This window comes from Vombatus ursinus, unplaced genomic scaffold, assembly GCF_900497805.2.
Source record: "Vombatus ursinus unplaced genomic scaffold, bare-nosed wombat genome assembly UNPS02014941.1, whole genome shotgun sequence".
Taxonomy (NCBI): domain Eukaryota; kingdom Metazoa; phylum Chordata; class Mammalia; order Diprotodontia; family Vombatidae; genus Vombatus; species Vombatus ursinus.
The window spans coordinates 9,654,970-9,682,413 of NW_020954719.1; the positions used below are offsets into that span (position 1 = coordinate 9,654,970).

The 27,444-nt window shown below is 42.9% G+C and overlaps 1 protein-coding gene across 2 annotated transcripts in view; it reads right to left on the reverse strand.

Moving 5' to 3' along the window:
- FIGNL2 (fidgetin like 2) overlaps window positions 1–26,841 on the reverse strand; it is a 49,012-nt gene extending 22,171 nt beyond the window's left edge. Inside the window, exon 1 of one of the 2 annotated variants that reach the window (XM_027844439.1) lies at window positions 26,781–26,841. The gene's annotated coding sequence lies outside the window, so the exon portion shown is untranslated. Of the gene's footprint in view, window positions 1–5,034; window positions 5,109–26,780 lie in introns of those variants that run through there. The other variant, XM_027844440.1, reaches the window with a different exon arrangement.
- Between the last annotated feature and the right edge of the window lie 603 nt (window positions 26,842–27,444).

A 27,444-nucleotide genomic window follows, 5' to 3' on the forward strand; every position in this document is an offset into this window, starting at 1 on the left:
TTGACACATCATGGATTCTAAGGTTCTTTTTTACTTTAAATCTATGCTGGTATGTACAGTACTGTACATTCCACCTATATCTCTCGTATCTGTCCCATTCACTTCACTCAAATCATTCTACTTAAGTCCCTCACTCCCTCTCACATGGATTATTGCAATAACCCCCTAATTAACCTTGCTGCCCTCTCCAAGCCATCCCTCATACACCTATCAACAACCACATAAAAAGTTTCCAAATCACTGATAAGAAAAATGCAAATTACAAGTATGGGGTTCAAGCTCACACCTACTAGATTAGCAAAGTAACACAAAAGGAAAATGACAATTGTTGGAAGGAAAGTAGGAGGAAGGGCCCACTAATGCAGAGTTGATTCAAAATCGGTTCAATCTCTCTGAAAAGTAAGTGGCTCTGTGTTATCTCTAGGGAAAAAAAAATACAAAATCTTCCTTCACAACCTGGCTACAACCTACCCTTCACAGCTTTAATAGACATTAGTCCTCTTTACACACTTGTTATCCAGTCAAACCAGCCTTCTTACTGTTCTTCACATGCAACATTCCAATCTCCAGCCTCTGCGCCTCTGTCTAGGTTGTGCCTTATACCCGGAATGAACTTTCTCCTTACCTCTGCCTCTTAGAACTCCTAATGTCCTTCAAGGCTTAAGCTCAAATGCTACCTTTTACATAAAGTCTTTCCTGATGTCCCCAGTTGCGTGTGGCTTCTCCTCAAAATTACCTTGCATCTACATAGTATATATTGATATATGTATGTATCCTTCTCCCCCACCATCCCTACCCCATATACTATGAGATCCTTGAAAACAAGGACCGTTTTCATCTATGTCTTTTTTTCTGGTTCATTGCACATAAGCAAATGCTTAATAAATGTTGATTGATTATTATGCCACCCTACCTGCGTCCTCTTCACCTTAGACCTATTCTTCTATTCGACTTTTCTCTTGTCAGGTCTACAAAGCCCATTTGAGTCAAATTTATTGACTTTGGGTGGCGTAGACAGCCTCCCTTCTATTAGCTGGGCAAAAGTTAGGGAATTCTAAATGAAGAGAAGGAAGGAGAAAGTTGGGGTGGGAGTTAAGAGGATCACTGTTATGGGAGCTTCTGGGTTGGTAAAATTACCAGGGAGATCCCAGGCCCCTGGAAATCTTTACTCCTGTAGGTAGATTGTGAAATTCAGGGTGCCCACTCTAAACCAAGGTCAGGGAACAGGCTTCCCAAACCACTGCCTCAACAGAACTCCCTTTCTCCCTCCTGCCTCTTCCTCTCTTTTCTCCTCTCTTCCTATCTCCCTCCCCACCCCCACTGCTGGCCTTCCCCCAAACCCAAGGGAATCCAGAGCATTAGAAACTCCAGTAACGAAGCCAGGTTGTCTGCCTTCCAAGACCCAGAAGCTTTACAACCCCCCCCCCCCAGGAGCATTGCCTGGCTAAAACCATCCCTCCAGGCCCAGGCAGATGTGGGCAGAGTGAAAAGTGGAGAGTGGGAGAGATAGGGCGGAAAGAGAAATCACTCTTAGTCATCTCAGAATATTGCAGAATTTTTTAGGGACCTTAGATACGGCTTCATCTGACTTAGCCTCCACCCACATTCAGCTTCCCATTCCTTACATTGATCACCCTAGTCCTGTGGACAGAACTTGTCCCTTAAGCTCAACCTCCACTCCCAACCCCACCTCCTCAGCCTAACATCCCCTTGTGCTCTGGAGAGCTCCTATTTGCCACATGAGCCCCATTCCACACCCTAGGCCCCCATCCTTTACCCTGAGTCTGGCATCTCCGGTAGTTTCCTCATTCCCTGCATAGCATCTCGTCCTCTACACTCATCACTTACACTCAGTGCCCCCATCCCCTATGCTCACCTTCACCTCCCCGCACTATGCTCACTTATCGTTCCAGTCAGTTCCCTGTACTAAGTCTCTATACTAATTCAACCATTCGCTATACTAAGCTCCTCCCATCTCACACTTAATCTTCCCCTCCACCCCCCATCCCTATCCTACAAACAATGCTCCCCAAGCCCTAGAATACGTGAGCCCCATCTCCCAGAGTTACAAACAGTCCACCCCACCCCCACCATTGTCTACAAGGCTGGGCCCATTTGAAAATTTCTTCCTAAGAGAAATATTAAGGGGAAAAATGTAATATAGTGGAAAGAGCATTGATCTGAGGATCAAAAGCCCTGAGTTTGGATCCTGATTCTGTCACCTATTAGCCAAGGGTCTGTTACCTGCTTTGTCACTTAACCTCTCTGAGGCTCATTTTTCTTATCTGTAAAATGGGAATATAGGAATACTTATACTACCTTCCTCAGAGAGTTATTGTGAAGAAATCTATTTACCAACTAGAAATTCTTCCTTTCTTCCTTCCTTCTTTCCATCCTTCCTCTCTTTCTTTCTGGCCCTGCCTTTCTTTCCTTTCCCCTGTAGCCATGAAAAGAAACCCTTGCTCCCAGATAGGAAGCACCAGGATTAACATCCTTAGCTAAGGCACATTGCTATGGTACTTCACCCTCTGGATAGTTTCTGGGCCCATTAAGGGTATGTGAAACTGGTTTATAGTTCTCCCCAAACCCTGCCCATCACCCCTGCCCACTGTCCTGATCTGATCCCTTCCTTCCATATGACCTTGCCGCCTTACAAACTGACTGTCCCACTTTCCCCCTGCTCTAATATTCCTTCCATAGGGATCCTGGTCTTAAAATTTTAGATAAGTCACTATGCTATCTCCCATTCCCTCCCCAAGTCTTTTCTCCTCCAGGTTGAACAACCCCAATTTCATCAATGTCTCTTTGTGCGTTGGGGCCTCCAGACCCATCTTCTGCAGGCTCTGATCTAAGTCAGAAAGACCTAAACTCAAATCCAGCCTCAGGCACTTAGTAGACTCTGGGCAACTCACTTAACCTTTGCCCATCTTGGTATCCTCATCTGTAAAATGGAAATAATAGCACCAACCTCCCAGGGATGTTGTGAGGGTCAAATGAGATAACATTTATTAAGTGCTTGACACATAGTAGATACTATTTAAATGTTAGAAGTTACTATTATTATTCTGAATCTACCATTGACTAGCTGTGTGACTCTAGGGAAATCCCCTAAAACTCTGAACCCTAGTTTCCTCCTCTATGAAATATGTATAAAAACAACACTCTTACCGATCCCATGATAGAAGGTTAAGGCCAAAAAACTGGGGATAAGTTGGTGCAGTGGTTATTAACTTCTGGAAATTCACTGGGGTTTTCCTGAAAGGGTTCATATTCTGCCCAATATAGGAATACTGACTTGTACATTGGAGGCCCTCAACAAATTTTTATTGAATTGAACATGAAGAGAAGGGTTCAACTGTGATGATTAAGTTCTGAGAGGAGATGACCTTTCCATGGCTTGAGTCTGGCCTTGCCTGAACTGCAGGGGGGAAACAGAAGGACCCCGATCTGGCTTATGCCTTCCATCTCAAGAGCCACCGTTGGTTTCCTCCAAGCCCAAAAATTAGAAGTCACATCCTCTCCCCCCACCCCACCTCCAGCTCTTCGACGCTATCTTCAATCAGTCCCAAGAATCCAAAGGCGGTGGCTTCCTGAGGCAGAGTGCATTCTGTTTTCATTCATCCAGCTGCCAGAGTTCTTTCATCCTCACTATCTCATCAACCCATCAATCAATCAACATGGCACAGTAGTTATGCCTGGTCTGGGGATAGGAATAAAGAAATGGAATAGGCCCTGCCCTCACTTAGCATGCTCACTGATAAGTATGTAAAGGATATAAACAAAATAAATTTACAGTGATTTGGGGAGGAAGGGAGGGAGGAACCACTAACAACTCAAAAGTCCTTTTAAGCTGATGAGCTTTAAAGGAAACTAGGGGTTCCAAGAGCTGAAGGAGAGGGAGAACATTCCAGGCCTGGGGCACAGCTTGTACGAAGGTAAAGAAGTGAGAGATGGAATGTCATGTATGGGGAACAACAAGTATGCTAGTTTCGCCACAGGGTGCTGTGCATGAAGGGGAGTTATGTAGCCTGAAAAACAGAAGCCAGAGACAGATCGTGTTTAAAGGTCAAACTGAAGTTTGTATTTTAATCTAAGGGTAAATGGGAGCTACTGAAGCCTCTTGAGTGGAGAATTGATATAATCAGACCTGTGCTTTGGTAACATTAGTTTGGCAGCCATGTGGAAGGAATATTGATATAATGATAATAATAATAATAATTTATATAGCACTTAAAGGATTGCAAAGCACTTTACAAATATCATTTCATTTGATTCTTACCTGGGAAATATGTACTATTATTACCTCCACTTTACAGATGAGAAAACTGAGGCAAATAGAGATTAAGTGACTTGCCCTAGGTCTCATAGCTAGTAAGTATCTGAGGTAGGATTAGAACTCAGATCTTCCTGATTCCAAGTCCAGCACTCTATCCACTGCACTGCAGGGAGATGAAAATAACAGGCTATTGCAATAATCCAGGCAAGAGATAATGAGGGTGTTTGTAATGTGGGTAGTGAAACAGGCCTGATTTCAGAGAAGCTTGAGGAGGAGAAATCAATAACACTTGGCTGGACTTCAGGCGTGAGAGAGGTTGTGAAGTGGGGTGACTGGAAGATTAGCTATGTACTTGACAAGAAGTGCATAGTGAGGTAAGAAATAGGTCCGGAATTAGGAGGAAGGTTGGGTTTAGAGGAAAAGATAACAAGTTCTGTTTTGTATATGCTGAGTCTGAGATGCTTATGGGACTCCAGGTGGAGAGGTCAAGTGTCACCTCCCCATGCCACCTTATACTTATTTTGTCTATATTCTGTACATTCTGATACAGAAATATTAGGGCAATTCAGCAGCCTCTCAGTGCCGGGGGCAGGAAGTCTGTCCCAGATCTAATCTGAATTGAGTTATGTTGGTCAAAATGACCACTATGGACCCTTCCAGCTCTCTCTGTTTCCCCACCTGGCTAGAAATGAGATCAAAACCCAATAATAACAGCTAGCATTTACATAGAAATCTGAAGTTTGCATGTTAATTCTTACTTTAGGCCCAGATGGACTCCAAAGAGCCTTGGTTTCTCATCTTCCTTCCTCTCAGCCCTTTTCCTTCCTCATCAAAACTCTTCTCAACAGATAGATCTCAGCCCCTAAGAATGAAGAAATCAGGTAAGAAACCATTCAATGGGAGAAGCGAACTTGAATGGTTAAGATAAGGCTTTTTGAAAATTAACTATGAATTTGGTGTCTTTCCTTCTTCCCTATCCCCAATTCTCCCTTTCCCAATCACTTATTCAAATCTTTCAGCCTTGAGGCTCTATGGCCATCCTTCCCACTATTACCAGGTTAATTCTCCTTATGCATAGCTCTGGAAAGCTACAAAGAAAGATACAAACAAACAAAAACCCAAAACCCTTTCAATGACTCCCCAATGCCCATTAAATAATAGGCATCTTCCTCTACTCCACCACAGGTACCCTTGCTCTAACCAAACTGAATTAGTAACTCTTCCCCAAACGTGGGGATCTTTGCCTTTGAGGACCTTTGTTTATACTTTCTCTGGACCTGAAATTATGCTTCCTCTGTCCTCACCTATCTCTGCCTATCTAAGTACTCTCTACCCTCAAAGCCCAACCCTGATGCTGCCTCTTCCACGAAGCTTCCCTCATCCTTCTAGCCTAAAGGGATGCCTGATTCCATTGAACTCCCATAGCACTAGGAGCCTTTATTGTGGCACAGGGCACTTTCTGCCTTGCATTGTCATTTTGTGTGAGCACTGATCTTTGAATCCCAGCTCTGACACTTATGACCTGGATTATAATCATTTGGTCAAATCACTTACTCTCTGGGCTCCAGTTTCCTCATTTGTAAAATGAAGAGGTAATACGATGGTGTAATACGATCAACAAGGTTTCTGACAGCTTTAAATCCTATGATCCTACTACCTCAGGGTTTATTAACCCAGGGGCCACAGAACCCCAAAGAGTCCTTGGAAATATTTCAGAGAGTCCTTGACCTTGGATGGGAAAAATATATCTTTATTTCAATAACTTTTAACTGAAATTTAGCATTCCTTTTGATTATGAATGTAGGCAACAAAACACAATTCTGAGAAGAGTTGACCAGACTGCACAAGGGGCCAGAACACCCAAAGGGAAGAACCCTGGTAGTAGATTATAATCTCCATGAAGGAAGAGACTGTCTTGTTTTCCCTCTTTATATCCCCAGTCTGCCTTGTACGGAGTAGGTTCTTTAGCTGCCTGTTGAAGAATGAATAAGTGACTGGAATTAACAGGTGATATCATTAAAGGTGAATGCTTCATTCATTCAAATGGGGACAATACCTAACCAGGCAGCTAGGAGGTACAGTGAATAGACTGCTGAGTCAGGAAGACCTGAGTTCAAATCCAGCCTCAGACACTCACTAGCTGTGTGACCCTGGACAAGTCACTTAACTCTGTTGGCCTCAGTTTCTTCAACTATAAAATGAGGATGATAATGATAATAATAATAATAATAATAATAATATCAACCTCACAGAGTCATTGTGAGGATCAAATGAGCACAAAGGACATTGGCTATCACCTAACAAGTATTTAGAGCTTGTTCTTTTCTCCCCTGCCTGTGTCTCAGGGCTCTCTTAAGGACCAAATGAGCTCATGACAATGGCTCACAATTATATATCATTTTTGAGTTTACAAAGCTTTTCTTTACAACAACCCCAGTGAAGTATAATTATCCTCATTTTACAGATAAAGAAACTGAGATTTAGGGAGGTGAAGACTTGTCCAAGTTCATATGGTTAATAAATGACAGAACTAGGATTCAAACCCAAGTAAGAGTCTGGAGTCAAAGTCCAACCCAGCCCTCTTTAAATATCAAAGTCTTGTTTAAATGTCAAGTTGTTCTGCCATCACCACCATAATTGAAGTCCTCATTGTTTTAGCCTCCTGGACTATAAGCAACTTGAGAGCAGGAACTATCTTTCACTCCTTTCATATTCTCAGCACATAATAAGTGCTTAATAATTGTTTATTGATTGATTGATTGCCTGATATCCTCAAATCTCTCCACCTTCCAATCCACCCTGCACCCTTATAATAAATATTCATAGTAAAACAAAGCAAATTCTTTCATATGCATATTTATTATGAGGGTTTTCTCTCTCTCTTTTTTGTTCAGCTAGGGGAGATATGAGACAGAAACAAAATAATTGCTTTTTAATTGAAAAAATTTTTTAAAAGAAAATCAAATGAGTGTTAGACCAGAGATGGAGTTAAGATTGGTGGAAGGAAAAGCCACACAGATATTCAAATTACTGATGCCTGAGTGGAAAAAGGGCAGCTAGGTGGTGCAGTGGATAAAGTGCTAAGCCTGGAGTAAGGAAGCCCTGAGTTCAAATCCAGCCTTAAGGGGCAGCTAGGTGGCGCAGTGGACAAAGTGCTAGGCCTGAAGTCAGGAGGACCTGAGTTCAAATCCGGCCTCAGACCAAACACTTGACATGTACTAGCTGTATGACCTTGGGCAAGTCACTTAACTCCAATTGCCTCACTAAAAACAAAACAAAACAAAAAAAACAAAAACCAAAACAAATCAACCTTTAAACACTAGTTGTGTGACCTCAGGAAAGTCACTTAACCCTGCCTGCCTCAGTTTCCTTTTCTGTAAAATGAGCTGGAGAAGGAAATGGCAAATCACTTCTGTGTCTTTGCCAAGAAAACCCCAAATGGGGTCATGAAGAGTCAGACATGGCTGAAAACGACTAAACAACAAAGCAGAGGGAAGAAATATTTTTACCTATTGAATACTGAACAGAAAAAGTCGCTAGATCTTACTATGCAAAAATAAAAGGGACCAAGAATGCCTGAGATTGCATTAGCCTTAGGGGATGCCATAACACCCAGCTGATTCGCACTGAGCTTATAAACCTCACGTTTCTTCACAAGAACTGATGGGACTTTACTTGAGCAGACTGTTGTCCCAAAAGTATGTACTGCTTTACAATTCCAACAACGATGTTAGGTGGACTTGGATCTGTTTCAGTGTCTGGACCCAAAGAACAGACATTAATAGGTTGGATAACTTGGTATTTCTTCTGAGATTCTGTGAGAGAAGGCTCTAGAAGAGAGCCCCAGGAATCTGGTCCTGTGCTTTCAATCATCTTATCAGTAACTTGAATGATATGCTTGTCAAATTTGCCGAATGTGCAAAACTGGCAGAGATGGTTACCATGGAGTGATTGAGCTAGGACTCAAGAAGATCTCAACAAGCTGGAAAGAGAGGTACAATCTTATCTAATAAGATGAATTGATCACCAAATCCCAGAATTTAGAGTTGTAGGAAGACCCAGTGACCATCTACCTAGGTGCCAGCAAACTTCTGCTTCTACTTTATTTATTCAAATCTTTTCTGTCCTTCAGGGCCCCAGCTGACGTTCCACTTTCCCCATGAAGCCTGTTCTAAATCACTAGGGATCTCTAAGTCCTCTGAGCCTCTAAAATACTTGTAGTTTGCCCTGTTCATTTTGTAAGTGACCCTACCCTTTCCTATCGAAAAAGGAGAGGGAAACAGGAACAAGTATTTGTGTGAGGTGCTGTGCAGGTACTTTATAATAATGATCTCATTTTGTTCCCTATATTTGCCTACCCCACCCCTCAAATCAATTTGAAGTTTCTAGAGAACCAGATTCCTATCTTATCCCTTAGTCTTATGCACATAGTAGGTGCTCAATAAATTGTTTAATAGGTGAATGAATAAAGGAATGAATTGTGGGATAGATGAATTAATGAACAAAAAGTTGAGAGACTGGGTGAGAGAAAACATTTATTGTGCTAAGCATTGTGCTAAGCTAAGACAGGCTGTTCAAGTCTTGAAATGTCGAATATAAAGCCACCCAATTGGGTGCAGTGGGGGTGGGGGTAGGGGTGGGTACAGCCAAGGTTTCATAGTAGGACGAGCACCAGAACTCAAGTCTTCAGATTCTCAGGGCAGCGCCCTTTCTTCTCCACAACCCTGCCTCTAAGAGGTTTGAGGGATGTGGAGAATAAGTAAATCCTAAGTGTGTTCTGTGATAGGATTTTGCTAAAAAGATCCAGGAGGCAATGATGTATCTGGCTACAGATGAAGCAGGGACAAGAAGACCTGAGTTCAAATCTGGCCTCTGATACTTACAAGCTATGTGATCCTGGGTAAGTCACTTAACCTCTGTCTTTGTTTCCTCATCTGTAAAATGGAGATAATAATAGCACCTACCTCCCAGGGTTGTTGTGAGGCTCACATGAGATAATATTTGTAAAGTTCTTTACAAAGCTTAAACGTTGGGTGTTATTGTCATTATCAAAATTATCACAGATAAGAGCCCATAGTGCTTGGTGCCACTTTCTAAGCATCACTGACTGAAGTCTAGAAAACAAAACTTGACACTACTGAGAAAAAAGAAATTGTACTAATGGGCTATGATTAGGTAATCCTGTAGGTCAAATCTACTGGTCTTTACCCCAATGAGCCTCAAGTCTGCATGCTATTTACTTGCTCAGAGACACTTATAAGGAGAAAAGAGAATGGTTGCCTCTTTATGTGTATAGGGGTGGGGGGGAGGAAGAAAGGGAAAAGCTAGGGAGGGATCCAGTGCATAGACAACCCCAAAGAGCCAATACTCCAAAAGCTAGTCCCGCTTGACTTTGAAATTGATCTGGTTTGCATAATATTTCTATGGAAATTTTTCAGTTATTTTTCAGTTGTGTCTGACTCTTCATGACTCCATTTGAGGTTTTCTTGGCAAAGATACTGGAATGGCTGTATCATTTCCTTCTCCAGCTCATTTTACAGATGAGAAACTGAGGCAAACAGGTTTAAGTGACTTACCCAGGGTCACACAGCTACTATGTGTCTGAGGCCAGATTCGAACTTAAGAAGATGAATCTTCCTGATTCAAAGCCCAGTGTTCTATATCCACTGTGCCACCTAGCTACCCCATGATTTGTATATATTATAAATATTACAAACCATGTTAATATCTTTTGTTGCTAATGTTACACATAATTTTTATGTATATGAGTATATATGTGCATATACGTATGTGCATATATATATCCATGTGTCTATATATGCATTGTGTATATCTTCTGATACTTCACCAAGGTATGGAGGTGACCCTGGGTTCTTGAAGACTATACTAGTGGAGTCCATGCTCCATCAGGTCCTAATGGCTAGAAGAGCTTTCCTGGCAACAGATCTGCTCTCTGAGGCCTAGTTCAGCTAAGGACATACAGAGTCATCATTCCATTGGCTACTAGATTAGGGATTCTTTGGCAATGTCCACCAGTGTATGATGTAAGTATCACTTATCATCTCTGCTATCCTGATTTGGCATAAAAGAGGGATGGATCTGGAGCCAAGAGACTTCATTTCACATTTTCTAGCTGTGGGATCTCAGTTTTCTTATATGTAAAATGGGGGTGATGAAGAAAGTACTTTGTACACCTTATAACCACATAGAAGAGCGTGTAACATCTTATCTCAGGTGCGTGGCCAGCTGCATGAGACCCTGGGCAATTAACTTAATTTCTCAGCCTCAGTTTCCACATCTGTAAAATGAGGCTAATAGAAGCATCTATCTCAGAGTTTTGAGACTCAAGTAGGTAATATATGTCAAGCCCCTTGCAAATCTCACAGCTATTATTACTATAGCAAATCAGTTACTCAGTTAAATAAATTGAGCAAACTTGAGTGTTCTGAATATACACTGAATAAAAAGGGTGGGGGCAGGTGAGTGGTCCAGGAACCTTTCAGAAGGTAACAAAGGAATGAAGGGAATCCTTTTTGGAGCAAACATTTGTCTTGGATAACCCACAAAGGCCAAAGTCAGTGTCTGACAGAATGAGGAGACCAATTCTGATTTTCTTTGAACATCACTATTTTGTTACAACTTGCCCTGTGATTCTACATAATCACTTCACCTCTCTGAGATTCAATTTCTTTTTCTCAAAAATGAGGGGGTTGGATTGGGTCATTCCTCAGGACCCTGCCAGTTTTGATCCTCCATTACTCTCTGACACAGTTTGTCTCCAAGAACAACCTAACTGATCACTGTGAAAATTCATGCCCACAACCCAACACCTTGAGGTACAACCAGGAAAGAGCAGCCTTTCCCTCTGCTTTCCCTTGGATGAGGGGAGAAGTAGAGCATAAAATCAATGAGAAATGACCTTTGACCTCTGAGGATATCCACAGGAAAGACTGAATATCCTTGGACATCATTTCATTCCTCTCTCTCAACCACAGTATCTTTGTGATTGAGAGGTGGAGGAAAGGCTAAGTTTGGGGTAGGGTAAGGTTGCGGATAGGACTCCATAGAGAAGAGGAACCATGTGATGAGACACATACCCAGGACAAAGGTAATAATAGAAGGCATGGTGCCCATTTGTAGAACATTTGTTGGCAACAAAGCCTTTTCTATCCACCATCTCATCTGCTTCTTACAACAGCCCCGGGAGGTGGACAGAGGAGGGTGCTACTATCCTCATTTTACAGATGAGGAAATTGAGGCTCAGACAGGTTCCCCAAGAACATCCCAGTGGTAGTAACTAGAACTTGAGTCCATGTCTCCTGACTCAAAATCCAGGGCTCCTTCTCCTACACTGGGGTGATTCGTGGAGACTTACAAAACAACATATTTTACTCCAATACCTGGGAAATTTTCTTACTCACTGCTTTTGTGAAATTAACTCTGCATGCAAAACCTTTCAGTTATTTTCCATTGCCTACTAAATAAAGGGTAAAATTCCTGATTCTGACATTCCAGACCCTCCAAAATATGGATCCAAATTCCTTTCCCAGCCTTATCTCAAATTATTCCCCTTTGTATTCAAGGTAAACTGGACCTCATAGTGGATAGAGGTATACTTGGAGTCAGGAAAATCTAAGTTTAGATCTTACTTCAGACACTTAGTGGCTGTTTGACTTTGGGAAAGTCATTTAGCTGTCTGTGACTCAGTTTTTTCATTTGTAAAATGAGTGAGTTGGACTCATTAGCTTCTAAGGTCCCTTTCACTTCTAAATTTATGATCCTATCATATGTTCTGAATCCCAGTCAAACTAGACTGCTCTCTTCCTGCTCATTGTTCTCAACCAAGTTCCCTCCTCTCTATTCCTTTGCTCATAATCATCCATCATGCCTTGAATGGACTAAAGCATTATCTTCATCTGCTAAAATCTCTCCCTTAACCTCAAAGACCCAACTCAGGTACCAACCTCACCCAGGATTCCTTTTCTGCCTCTCCCCATGGGAAAAGGATCCATCCTTAAAATTTCTCAGAGCATTTTATCAGACACACTCCCTTGTACTTATGTTCTATCTTGCATCCTAGCTATTTAGTTTATAACTTCTCCCTTTATTCGACTGCGGTAAGCTCCTTGAGAACAGGGTCTGAATCATGTATGGCTGCATATTGCCAATATCACCAGTACCTAACTCAGTGCCTTGTACAGTAGAGGACTTAATGTTTGCTGAATTGAACAACAGAGAGACAAGATTAAGTAAATATTATGCAAGCTGGATCAATCCCTGCTGAGTCCAGAGTCCAGGGGGATTAATCTGAGAAGATTTCCTGAATGAAGTGACTTTGGGGTAGAACTTTGAAGAAAAGGAAGTACTTAGCACCAGAGACCCCATAAAGTGGTTTAAAAAAAATCACCAGACTAAGAAACTCTTCAAGGTTTATTCCAGAAATGGATCCTTCTAACCTAAAGCATGCTTTGGGATTGCTGATGAGCCAACAATAAGCATGTTGAACCAACTCAGCTCCATCCAACACCCCTTGAATTGCAGCAAGGAGTTAAAAAACAAACAAACAAAACTTGTAAACTCTTAGCTTGTCTCCATAATTATCATCCTTGTTGTGTGACCTTGGTCTCTTCTCCCCTCTGGGAAACTCAGTTTCCTCATTTGTAAAATGAAGGAGTTGGACTGGATTAGAGGTGTCAAAAACAGATTATAGCCCAACCAGATTAAATGTAATTAGGAAATATCTAACTAAATAAATAAAAATACAATAGAATATAGATGATATTAATACCATGTGGTTTGCTAAGTCAATATGCCGCAGGCATGATTATGTACCACTTTTTGGCCCCTATTTCTATTTTAGCTTGATAGCACTGGACTAGAAGTTCTCCTAAAACTTCTAAGAAGATTCCAGAGCTTATGATCACTGTTCCACTGTAATTCAGTCCATGTGGACTCCCACTGACCTGCTGATTGACCCTAGTTGAGGTGAAAGAATGGTATTCGGGGGAAGAAGGTACCAATCCTCCCTGGCCACAGAGGAAGAGAGAGTAATTCCAACTGAAAGTCCCATAGTTCATACCTTGGTAAGAGGACTTTAAGCAGCTTCTTCTGTTTTGGAAAGGGAGTAGAAACACTCACAGTAATAAACACTCACAGTGATCCCAGCTTGACGTTCAACAGCCTTCCATAATCTGTTTCCAGCCCACTCTGAAGCTTTTCTTACTATGCTCTTTTATATGTGGTATGTCTCAGCCAAACTGGACCAGTAAGCTCTTCCTGGATTTGGCCAAACCATCCCTTTCCCAGAATTCCCAAAAAGCTAGGACCCACTCCCTTTTCATCCTTACCTATTGATATCATTGTTATCCCACATGGTACAATTCAGGTGCTTCCTCACAAAGAAAGGCAGCCAAGAAGGAAGGCTTCTTAAGAGTGGTCTGGCCTGCATCTTTTCTTTATCTGACATTCATTCTGCTTTATTTCATGCTTATGTGCATACTCGTCTAATTACTCTCCCTTCCCCCAGCCCTCCACCCCAAAAAAGCACACCCCTTGAGGACAGTCTCTATTTTCTCCCATCTATTTTTGTTTAGGTATCAGCTTTCCACAAAGCACCTATGCATAGTAGGTGCTTTAAAAATGTTTGCTGAAACATGTGTGATGATCAACTATGATAGACTTAGCTCTTCTTAGCAATACAATGATCCAAGACAATTCCAAAAGACTTGTGATAGAAAATGCTAACCACATCCAGAGAAAGAACTATGATTCTGAATGCAGAGTGAAGCATATTATTTTCACTTTTGTTGTTGTTTCTTTATTTTTTCTTTCTTGTGGTTTTCCCCTTTTGTTCTGATTCTTCTTTTACAATATGACTAATGTGGAAATATGTTTAACATGACTGTACATGTATAATCTGTATCAGATTGTTTACTGTCTTGGGGAGGGGAGGAGGGAGAAAAATTTGGAACTCAAAATCTTACAAAAATGAATGTTGAAAACTCTCTTTACATGTGATTGGAAAAAAAATAAAATACTATTAAGGAAAAAGATATGCTGAATTTGAATGAAGCTATTGGGAAAAGGGCAGGGAAGAGCTTTCCAGATTTTCAAAAAGCTTGCATTTTATAATCCTTCTATTGGAAAATCTCATTGGATGATGCCTGTTGCCAAACTCCTCAGCCTAGTATTTTAGGCCCTGATAATTTGGGTCCAACCTACCTTTCTAGATCTGTTTCAAGTCCCTCCCCGTAATGAGCCTAGCTGTTCCCTAAACACATTCCATTTACTGAGTCCTTGAATTCCCAGGGGCCATCCGACCATGCCTGGAATGCAGGCTTTTGGTATCTGTGCCTCTTAGAATTATCTTCCTTCAAGGCCAACCTTGAATCTTTTCCTAATGGCTCTCCTTCCCCTCCAGCCCAGTTTTGAGTGTTCTATTTCCTCAAATCTCTTTGTATTTTCTTATTTGTGTGCATATTGCACCCCCACAGTCAAATAATAATAATTAACACAAAGGGGTAGGTAGAGTTGGAGGTGCAAGAGTGAAAATGCTGAGGGACCAATCGTGGTATCTGAATGAAATGGAATACGATTATGCTGTAAAAAATGAGGAAAAAGATGTCAGAGAGATATGGAAAGACTAGTATAAACTGATTCTGAGTGAACCGAGCAGAACCAGGAAAACATTTTATACTATAATATTAATATAAATACAGCACAAATCAGTATTATAAAAATGAATACTTTTGAAAGATTTAAGAATTCTGATCACCCACATGACCTACTATGTCTCCAGAGGAAAGAAGAACGTTACTCATCTAATGCATGAGAGATCATGGACCAATATGCCATATATGAAGTGCATTTTGGGATGTGGCAAATGAGTAACTATGTTTTGCTTAATGTGATACTTTCTCTCTCTCTCTCTCCCTCTCCCTCTTTTTGTCTCTCTCTCCTTTCTCTTTCTGTCTCTCCTCTCCTTCTCTCTCTTTCCTTCTATCCTCTCTCTCTCTTTTCTTTTCCTCTCCTCTCTCCCCGTCCTTCCTTCCTTTCTTCTTTTTCTGTAAGTGGGAGGAAAAAATGAATGCTTGATCATTAAAAAAAATTTTTTTTAATGCTTTTTAAAAGAAAGCACAATGGCTCTTGAGTTAGTGAACTTCAGTTCAAATTTCATCCTAGATGTTTACTACCTGTATGACATCAGGGTAGGGCCTCAGGTAAAGGGCCTCTGACATCCCCTCCAGCTCTGTATCTATGATCCTTACCACCACCAAGGGAGGAAACTGTAACTCGGAGAGGTCAGGTAACTAGCCCAGGGTAATGCACTCAAGTATGAGAGGGAGATTTTGAACCAGATGCAAACCTTCCACCACCTTCGCTCAATTTGTAGAGTGGAGGAATTATCTTCTTTTTATGTGTGTGTGTGTGTGTTTGTCTTTGTATCCCCAGCAAGTACAAAGTAGGGGGTTTGATAAATATTTATTTAAATGAATTTGTATTAATGAGGAAGGGGAAGAGTCTGCAATCCACTGAGTTGAGAAAAGCAACATGGGAAGAACTCTAGCTTGCAGTGAAAGGACCTGGATTGGAGTCCCTACTCTCTAAAGAGTTGTGAGGCCTTGGGCAAGTCATTTTTCATGCCTGTGAGCCTCAGAGCCTCATCTGTAAAACTGAGATGATTCTACCAGCCCTGTCTATTCCATAGGGTTATTTGAGAATTAAGAGCTAAAGGACAACAATATTTTAGGAAAGCATTAGATAACTAAGATCTAGCCATTAGTTAATAGGACACCTTCCCTCTCCTACAGGGTCTGGGCCCCTTCCCCTCAGTTTCCCCTAGGAATTGCAAATTTGTTTGAATATTGGCTTGGACCCAGACTACAGCCAGGGAGTTGCAGAAAGAAAAAGATCCTATGGAGCATTCCAAAGTGACAGAGAAAGTACTGTGAGATCAGTCCTGGTTTTGGATTTTCAGGATGTGACTCCCTGCTTCCTTGTATTTCTGTCACCTTCAGCCTAATCCTTGTGAGTAATAATGAGGTTATCATACCCCTCCTCCAAATTTCAAATTGTCCAGATTAGTTACATTACCTTTGGCTAAGGATGCCTTCTACCCAGAAGGTATCAGAACTGCCAGCTCCCTCCCACATATTACATGGCTTGTCACTCAGCACAGGAAGTCCCTTCCTGTCCCCATCCCCCACAATACACAGGAATGTAGACTTGGAGCTGGCCCTTACCTTCAAAAACAATTCCAATATTTTACAGATGAGGAAATTAAGACCCAAAGAGGATAAGTGACTTTCCCAGGGACAAACAGCTAGTAAATACATGAGGCAAGGCTTCCTGAATCCAAGTCCAGGGCCCTAGGCATTAAACCATGCTGCATTTTGTGCCTTGCCAAATGCCAGTCCTGTATTATCCCCTCCATCTACTTCCCCCCCCCACTCAGGAACTGCTAAACAGACCTGCGCCACCTAGATCCATGACAGATTTGTTATCTAACCTCAACAGGGCCCTCAATGCAGCTAAACGGTCCTTTTGCTCCTCCCTACTTAGTGCTCCACCCCACTCCTCACAGAGGTTATTGCAAACCTTCTCTCCTCTCCCCAAGACTCCCTCTTCTTCCACTCTCTCAGCTGAGGACTCCACTTCCATCAATCAACTCCTGACATTTTCACTGGCCAAACTCCATGCCTGGAATGCTCTCCAACCTCCTGGTTTCCCTGTTTCCTTCCAAAGTCCTAGCTAAAAGCCTATTTTCCACATCTTGGTCCTCCTTAATTCTGGTGCCTTCCTTCTGTTAATTATCTCCAATTTATCTTGTATACATCTTGTTTGTACATAGTTGTTTACATGTTCTCTCCCTCAGTACAGCGTGAGCTCCATGATAACAGGGGCTGGCTTTTGCCTTTCTTTGTATTCCCAGAGCTTAACACAGTGTCAGGTACACAATAGGCACTTAATAAATGTTTATTTCATGTCATACTTTACCCAGAAAATACAAACTATATGCCACAAGCTCCCTCTTCTCTCTTCTTCATTTCAAAACTCCTGGGGGCAGCTAGGTGGCGCAGTGGATAGAGCACCGGCCCTGGATTCAGGAGGACCTGAGTTCAAATGTGACCTCAGACACATAACACTTTGTAGCTGTGTGACCCTGGGCAAGTCACTTAACCCCATTGCCTAGACAAAAAAACAAACAAAACAAAAAAAATCCCCAAACTCCTGGACATCATCCCTCACTCTCCTTTACTCTGCTCTATGATAATTAAGCACTCCTCTTCAACATGGGAGAGAGAAGGAAATCCACACCTATACAGACTCTATTACGTGACAGGCACTGAGCTAAGCACTTTACAAAAATGATCTCATTTGGTCTGATGATCTGCTTGGACACATGTGCCCTTGATATCATTCCCTCTTGTATTATCCAGGAGATCCTCCCTCAGTCATTCCCCCTCACTAGTCATCTCTCTCTCTCTCTCTCTCTCTCTCTCTCTCTCTCTCTCTCTCTCTCCAGGTTCCTTCAATACTACCTATAAACATACCTGTCTCTCTCAGCCTTAAGAAAAACTAAAAACCTTTGCTAGTCCAACTATTCTCTCAAGCTATCATCCTATATCTCTCCTCTTTCTCAGCCAAATTTCTAGGAAAAAAAAAGCTGTCAACACTTATTTCCTCCTTTTCTGCCTCAAATTCACTTCCCAACTTTTTGCAACCTGACTTCTGACCTTATCACTCAACTAAAACTGCTCTTTCCAAAGTTTTCAGTGATCTCTCAATTGCCAAATCTGACAGTCTTTTACAATATCTCACTTCCTTCAAGTGGCACCTTCTACAAGACGTCTTTACTAATCCTTCCAACTGCTAGTGCCCTCAATTCCTTGAATTCATTTTGTCATTCTTCTGCATGTTCTTAATGTGTGTATTTTATCTAGAGTTAGGTACCATCAGCTTCAACAGTCTCTCCCATAGAGACTATACTGTTACCATAGCTTTAAAAGACTTTGGAATCTTGCAGAGTGACAGTTTAAACTCCCACTGAAAAGTCAGTAATGAGTCAAAGTATGCACCCATGAGTTTTAACTTTGACTTAGGAGGAGTCTGTGAGGAGATGAAGTGTCAATTGTCATCTGTAAAGACATAGAGTTTTAAATCATCATCAATGAAGAAACAAAAAGATTGTCATTCGGAAGAATTACCTGCTTGCGGCTGGAAAGACTATGAGAATGGAGAGAAAAAACTGATTCCCTGAGAGAAGTGACTTTAGCTCTTTTTGTGAGTAAATAAGAAAAGGCTTCTTGAAAGACTTTGGATGTAATCATGGGAAATCATGGATGGTCTGTGTTTCACAAGTGAGAAGTTGAGGGCAATAGAGATGGCTAGAAGTGACTGACTGTGATCTTCACAGCTAAAACACTGTAAATAATTTGTCTTTGTGCTAATATTCATTACAATGCTAATAAACTGTCACTGATGTTCATTTAAGCCTAGCAGAGTAGAGGTTTGAGATATAGTGAGAGGTTTCCTTATGGGAAAAGATATTTTTCTAGTTTATTAAATACATAATGTTTGATAGACTGGGTTTGAAGCTCAGAGCTAATTGATAAATCTGCCTGGGCTCTGGCTCCCTCTAGGAATATGGGTTAAGGCTAGTTTTTCCCTAAGAATTGACAAAGGCTAGGACGTGATTAGCCTGGGGTGGGGTGGGAGGGGTGAAGAGGAGGAAAGGCTCAAGCTGGGTCCTTCGATACAGCTTCTGGAAAGCCTCTGGCTGTATTGATGTGGTTTCCTGGTCATCCAGGAGCAAAGTCCCATCTTCATGGGGTAGGGTGGGGGGGGTCTTTCAGACTTGGTGGATGTCCCAAGACCATGTGAATCACTACACTAGGCCTTGATGACCTGACATGTTTCCATATGGAAATGAAAGTGGCCTGTATCTATGTGGGCTAAGTGTTACTGTATTGTTGTTGAATGTCCTTTCTCTGTTAGGCCTAAGTATACCTCCTTTTACTAACTGTTCAATGTCCTCATTTTGATCTAACTTCAAACCTGAATTAACAAGGTAATGGTTTGAATCAGTCTTACCCTTAACAACTAACCTTCTTGAAGTAATTTGTAGATCATTAAGTAAATGTGAACCAACTTTTAAAATTTTGAATTTAGTGTTCAACAGTGATGGCTTATGAAGATCCAGGCAAGACTTTTGTCACGCACACTGATGCTAGCCTGGAAAGCTTAGGAGTAGTCTTATACCAAGAGTGATGTCATTGGAAATCATTTGCCTTCACCAGCAGAGGTAAGGAAAAATAAGGCACAGAGAAGATAAGTTACGCTAGTAAATGTAAGAGGCAAGACTTGAACCCAGGTCTTCCTGTCCTGTGCACTAAACCATGTGCCCATGCACAAAATCACTTAGTGACAGTCAGACTAGGTGTTCTGTAGATAAGTTGGAATTCTTCTTTGAAGTGGACTGTCCTCCCTTCACTACCACCACCATCCCTCAGTCCTGCACCCCGCCCCTGCCCTTAGAGACAATGTGGATCATGCTTGTACCAAGACCATGAAGAAGGTGGGACAGATCACTATAGAAAGTGACTAGGCCTGCCTGGGCCACACCAAGTGCCTGTGTTAGGACATTGCCATCAACCCCAGCAAGAAGCTCTGCAACGAGATATGTTACTCATCCAATGAAGTGGATCCAGAGAGGCCTTGTGAGAGGTATCTCTATCCAACTGCTAGAAGGAGAAAGAGAAAGGAGGGGTAACTATGTCCCTAAGACCTCCCCTTTGGATCAGGAGATCACTGAAGTGGACCCTGATACCAAAGAAATGTTGAAACTCCTGGACTTTGGAAATTTATCCAGCTTGCACATTACCCAGCCCACTGTTGAAATAAACTCCAAAACATCAAGAGCAGCTGATTAATACTTACTTTTGACTTCTTTCCAACAAACTTGGGGAACCCCCCTCAAAAATGGACTGTCACCAAAAAATTCAAAGATTATATATATGGAGCTAAATGCCAAGCGTAAATTTACAAAAATCTACTGATATATTTTGACTAGTAGCAGGTTAGTTGCTGTTCACCAGAGAATGGTAACAACAATGGCCAATCTTGAATTGAGCCTGGGAAAACTAATGCGATTGTTGTTGTTCCACCTTGAAGGCCAGTAATTCCTAAGGAGGAAATGCAACCTGAATGTCATACCTAGGAAGTGGGGTCACAACCAAATGGAAGTGTATCTAGACAGAATGTCAGCAGATCACGTGAGCCTTGTTTCATTAAACCAACCCCCACTTGTCTCAGCTGTCTGTGAATGACTAGAGGAGAGATTGGATGGTTGATGATGGACTGTAAAAAGTAATATAAGCTAAGAAGTAAGGTAGTGATATGTAAAAGGCCTCAAGACCCAGTCCTCAGAAACCATTCCATTGGTGCAATGATGGCAAAAGTTTAAGTTGTACAAAGATTGTCACTGTTATTACACATGGGACACCAGGAAGTAATTGGTACTACACAGATCATTTCTTATTATAGCCATGAAAGGAACAAACATTTATTGAGTGCCTACTATGTGCCAGGCACTGTGTACCCTTTATAAATATTATTTCATTTAAAAGCTCTACACAGTAACTTTGGATATGGGGGTCAAGAGAGAACTCAGAGCCAGTAAATAACAGATTTTATTGGCCCAAGATAACTGACTGCAAAGAAAAGTGTTACTAACTCGTGAGGAATATTTGTAGAATACAAGCACTAGGAAACCTTTGGAATCTGTATCGACATTTTATCACTGGAAGGAGATAGGAAGAACATAAGCTGTATTTTAGTACTGACTGATCATTTCACTAGACATGCAAAGGCATATCCAAATAGAAACCAAAAGCTTCCATAGTTGCTAAAGTAATGTGGGAGAAGTATCTTTCGGTGTATGGATTCACTGCCAGGATTCATTCTGACCAAGAAAAAAAGAGTCTTTGAAACCAAGTTATTTAAAGAAATGCTAGCTTTGGCAGGTAATTGAGAATTGTACATTGTCACCTTCAAGGATACCCACAACCTGAATGTTCCACCGGATGCTGATTGACATATTGAGAACATTCTGAAGTCCAAACAAAAAGTTCAGTGGGGTCAACGTGTATTTTTAGATCATTAGTACAACTCCACTAGAAATTATACCGTAGATTTTATAACATATTTACTAATGTCTGGCCATGAATCATGTATACCTACTAGAGTTTCAGAAATTAAAACAGATAAAGTCACTCACAAACAATATTTATCTCAGTTGACAGAAGTTGAAGAAATTTTACCAGCTAGCTATAACCTCAGCTTAAAAGAATTCTTTCAGAAATAAACAAAGGTACGATGTCCAAATTTGTTATCAAGAAACTACAACAGGTGACAGGGCTTTGCTGAGAAACCCTGGGATTCAAAGAACCCACTACAAATAGGACATGTAGAGATACCCAACCCTTTCAAGTTGAGAGAGACTGGATAACTTGCCAGTGTATAGAACAACACTAGAAAGTCGTGGAGGTTCTATAAAATACAATTCATTTAAACCATCTATTGCCTATTTTAGATGGACTCCCTCAGAATCTAGAAGAAAGTAAAGATGAGCAACTAATTAAGAGGTGTTTGAGGAGACACTGTCCACCAATTATAACTAGATTTTCTGAGTTAGAAAACAGCTCAGAAAGGTATGCCTCCAGTGAGCTTGACATCATGTCCAGAAATACAATACCCTGGTTTGGACTAGAGTTTCAGACAAAGCTCAAACCCAGTTTACACAAAGTAGGGAAAGGAAGTATAGGCAGTCACTTCCCTGACTAAAACTTCATTTATAGAGAACTCTAAGGCGGAGGATGAGAGGAAAGAGAGCCAACGTACAAAACTTAAATATAAGGAAAGGTAGTACATAAGTTCAGGTATCGATACAGATAAGGTAAGATGATCACAAAGGAACCATCACCATTTGACCTCTGGCCAAACTAGTAATGTTATAGAAACAGGAGAAGTAGAGAGTCATGGAGTCAGATGTCGTTCCTGTTGATAAATTATATAGAGTATCACTTTGTACTTTTTAATGTATAAACACAGTGTTATGAATATATTATTTTGGTAACTATTATTAATTACTAGTATATCATTTAAAAGTAGCATTTAATTATTATTAATTATTATTAATGACATTGTACTGCTTTTCTCTTTATCTGAAACAACTTACCAAGTGGTGCTTCGCGTTATATGATATTTGTATCATATGTGTCTGATATTAATGGGTATTTGGCATACACACTAAATGATTTTTCAGAGGACTAAAAAAGTTTTGGTCATGTGGAGAATATAACACTAGCTCCAATAGTCTTTCATAAGGAAACTACTATTACTGTATCTTGGAACAGTGATAAATGAACTTTCATTCCTTGAGAAGTCAGTGGTGAGTATGTCAGTTTTAACTTTGGACCATAGGGATTCTATGAAGAAATGAAGAGTTTAAGTATCATCTATAAAGAGATTGAATTTTGGGGCAGCCAGGTAGCACAATGGATAGAGCACCAGCCCTGGAATCAGGATGACTTGAGTTCACATCCAACCTCAGACACATAACATTTACTAGCTGTGTGACTCTGGGTAAGTCACTTAACCCCAATTGCCTCACGAGAGAGAAAGACTGAGTTTTAACTGCCATCTGTAAAGAGATTAAGGTTTAACTATCATCTGGGAGGAGACATCAAGATTAATTGTCATTCTGGAGCTACCTGTAGCGCCTGGAGAGAGACTGAAAGAACAGAGAGAAAGTACTGATTTCCTGAGAGGAGTGAGTTTAGTTCTTATATTGCAAAATAAGTAAGACGAGGACTCTTAAAATACTTTGGATTTTCTTGGGACAGAATGATGAGCCTGTGATCTAGAAGTAAAGGGAAGACAAGAATAACACCAATGGTTAAGAAATGACTCTAGCTACTAACTTCCTCATAGCTAAAACACTGTAAATAATTATGTCTTTGTGTTATTATTGGTTACATTATTAATAAATTACCTAGTTGGCAACTGATATTTAAGCCTAACAGAGTAGGGGTTTGCGATCTATTGAGAGACAAGCACTATCTTATGAGAAAATAAGTTTCTCTAGTTTATTAAATAAAAATGTTTGGCTTTGGAACTCAGAACTGATTGCTTAATTAATGAGGCTGAGAGTTTCATAATCAATAAAGAAATATACAAACATGCCCCCCAATTACCTTAGAATGCAAGATCATGAGAATGACTATGGTAACAAGTCAAGTAGGAGGCATAGTAATGGCCACTCTGTACAGACAGGCTACACATGAGTATGACTGATTTTAAAATCCAGTTACACAAAAATATCCATGTTGTCTCCTCCTTGAAATCAGGGAATCACTTCATTTGTATTTCCATCACTTAGCACCATGCCTGCCACAGAGTGTGTGCTTAATAAATGCTTGTTTGATTGACTGACACGTAGGAAGAACACTGGATATGAGGCAAGATAGATAGATAGAAAGCTTTTAATCCTGATTCCAACACTTGCTATCTCTGTGACCCTGGAGCCTCAGTTTCCCCTATGTAAAACAAGGATAATATTACTTGCACTGCCTTCCTCAAAGAGTGGTGAAGAAATTCTTGGCAAAACTTAAAACACCATGTTGCAGATATGTTACTGGTATCACATGGAGTGTCCTCTAGCCTAGTAACACTCCATCTCCTAGTGATAATTCATGACTTACAACCCAGGTCATCACGTCCCCACTTACATACATTCTAGGCAGAGGCACACATATCAGTAACTCCAGAACCCAGCTCCACCCCAACACCACTCCCAACCTCTATCTAATTGGCTTGGCATCATGGAGATTTGGTCGGTCTCACTGGAGAGGGTTTAGGGAAAAGGTGTCTGACGTCTCATATATAATAGCAAGGCAGAGCTAAATTCATAGGAAATAACTCCTGAGGTGGAGAATATGGAGGCTGTCCCTGAGGCTTCTGGGAAATACTTATGGCATTTGAGGGGAAAGCATAATTTGTCTCTTTCCCTCCCTGCCCATGCCAGTGGATAAGGGACATTATAGGCAGAGTAGCTCCTAAGGCCCAGGGAGCTGGGTACTTTCTGTAAGAGGAAAAGGTTTTTTTCTAGGAGAGTTCCCTGACTCTCTAATTCAGATCCCTAGTAGGGTCACTAGGACCAGTTCATCTCCAGTCTCTAGTGGACACCAGTAGTTTTTACTCAGAACCTCTGGCAGCTATCTCTCCTTCCTTTCCCCTTCCTTCCCCCAACAAGGAATTACTTCTGTAGGTATGTCCCCTGTCCCCCCAGCCACAGGAAACTAACTAATTGTGGCCTGAAGTCTGGCCTCTTCTAGCTCCTCTGCCCCAACACTTCCTCATCTGTAGTAAAGGTTTTGAGGATAATAGGCAAAGAGAGAGGCAGATTTTAAGTATAGGCATGTAGGAATCCACATCTGAGGATATTTCTTTTCTAGAGCTGTGCGGGAAATTTTAATAGGATTCCACCCTGTAGCCACCAGCCTCTTTGCCTTGTGCTCAACCCTCCTCCCCCTCCCTATCAACCTCCTCCCTCCTTTCCAGCACAGGTCTTGGGATAAGACAGCCCCTCCAGTCCTTGCCTGGGACAGCAGCCCCTAGCCCAGCCACTGGCCACCGGCTACAGCAAAACACAACACAAACATTCTTCCGTCCTCTATTCTCCTCCAAATTAGGTCTCTATGGAGACAGGCACAGGCAGCCTGACAGCCCCACAGCCTAATCCTGATTTAGTGACCATCCCTTTAACAGCCCACCCACCCCAGCAGCCTGGGCCCAGCTTCCCTCAGGCCCTCCCCTTCCTCTCCTCTCCTTTTCTCTTCTCTCATTTCCCAAGTCTTCTCCTTAGCTAGATGAAGAGGATAAGGATCCTGAAAGATCCTAAAAGTGGGGTCCAGGGTCGCCTTGGCGAGGGGTACCGTCAGGAGTAAAAGGTTTTCTGCCCTTTGGCCAGATGGGGGTGGGGTGGAGACAAAGTGACCTTTCTGATCAAAACTGATCCATGTAAAATGAGGGGGTTGGACTACATGACCTCCAAGGCCCAATAATAATAGTTCCCCTTTTCATAGCAGTTTACCTATATTATGTCATTTCACCCTCACAGCTGTGACACGAGTGCAATTTTTCCAATGAGGAAACTGAGTTGCTCAGGGTCCCAGAGCTGGTTGGGAAGTTAGATAGTTAGATTCAAATGGACGTCCTTCGGACTCCAAGCACAGCTCTCTAGCTACTGTTGCCCCCTGCTTCCCTGCCCAAGAGTCAAAGGACTTGGTTTGAAATTTGCCTGTGCTATTTCTTTGCTTGGCAAATCACCTTCCCCTCTTCTGGAGCTCATTTTTCTCGTTTGTATAATGAAAGGCTCTGGTTATTAGATGATTTCTAAGGTGCCTTCCAAAACTAACTCTTACCATGCCTTCTATATCTAATATTTCGTGGTTTTGGGGTAGTCACTTCCAGGGCTCAAATCTACAGGAAGATCTCTGGAGGAGCTGAACAGATCTCGAGGGTTTTCCTGGCATGTCACTGGGTGTCCAGAAAAACCTCAGGGTCTCAGAGAATCTGGGTCTGATATTTCCTTTGGTGGAGAAGAGGACTGGGAAAAAAGACGGACCTTGTGCCTTTATTATAAATACACGGCTCCCTCTGGAGCCTGGAGTCTGGGGCCAGGAGGGAGGAAATGAACTGCAAAGAACTACCAGCCTCCAAATGTCCAAGGGGCACCAGGCAGGAGCCGGGAGGGGTTAGGGCGTCATTTAGGCAGTGGGGGCAGGGATGGACTGTGCCGGATAGTGCTTGCCTTATTCTCCTGTCACTTGGGGAGGGGGTGGACTGAGAGCCTATCCTGCTCCGACATCTCCCAGCCTACTTACTGTTCCCCCCACCCCACACACACATACAACACACACACACAGGCCTCTGGACAAAGACCTGACCGGGGTGGGAGGGGCCAGAGGGCCAGCCCCTCAGCTCCTAGAGCCCCTGCGGCTCCTTCTGACCCAGGACCCCAAAGATCCTAGCTGGTCCGGCGGCCCGCAACCTTTGGCAGGCTCCTCCCCAGAGCCAGCTGCAAGTCAATGGTGCAGCCTCGGAGCCTTCTCGGAAGGGGAAGAGCCTGGTGGCGTCCCGGCGTGGGGACCGCCTTCCTCGGAGTAGATGACCCTGGGCTCCCAAGCACTAGCACTGGCCTTCTTTGCCCTCCCGACCCCATGTCCCGAATTGGCCAAGCAGTTCACCCCTACCCCACCCACCCCAACCCGGCTCCGCCAGTGTCCGGCTCTCGGACAATGCCCCCGGACTCCCCGCCCAGGCCGATCACCCACTCCTCGCCTCCTGCCCCTGCCCCCTGCCCCCTGCCCCCTGTCCCCTGTCCCCGCCTCAATCTGGCCCCGACCCCGGCCCGCAGCCCCCGCCCCTGGCCCGCTCGTACCTCGGCATCCCGGCCCCAGTTCTAGGTGAGTGTGCGAGGGCCGGGGGGACGTCCGGTACCGGGGCCGGGCCGGGAGCAGAGGCGCGGACCAGGGACTGCGGGCCGGACCGGGGGGGCGGCGGCAGCGGCGGCAGGCCGACCGGCCGCGACGCTGACCATCCTGGGGACGCTGCTGCCGCTGCCGCTGCCGCGGCTGGGAGCGGGACTGGGCAGTGGGGGTGGCCGGACAAGGGGCGGCCCTGGCTCCCCCAGCGGGCAGGACCCCCCCCCTCCCCCGCCCATCCCCCGCCTCCTCCCCTCCCCCGGCTACCTCGGTTCCCGCCCCTTTCCCCGCCCCTTCCCCCTTACCTTTACCCCTCCCTCCCTCCCCCAACTCCTTCCAACCCTTCGCCCTCCTTCCTTTCCCTCTCCCCTCGCTTCCCTGCACTCCGTCCCTTCCCCCCTTCTCTCCGCCCTCTCTGCTCCCTCCCCTTAGCCTCTTCTTCCTTTCCGAACCTCCTTTCTTCTCTCCTTTCCTAACCTCTACCCCCCACCCCCACCTCCCCAGGGCTCTCCCAGTTCCTCCCCTTCTCTCCCTCCCCCCTCCTTCTCCTCGAAGATAAATTAGCTCCGAGGAAAGGGGGGGAAAAGGCGAGTGGCCAATGGTGCGTGGAGAGTTGTCCTG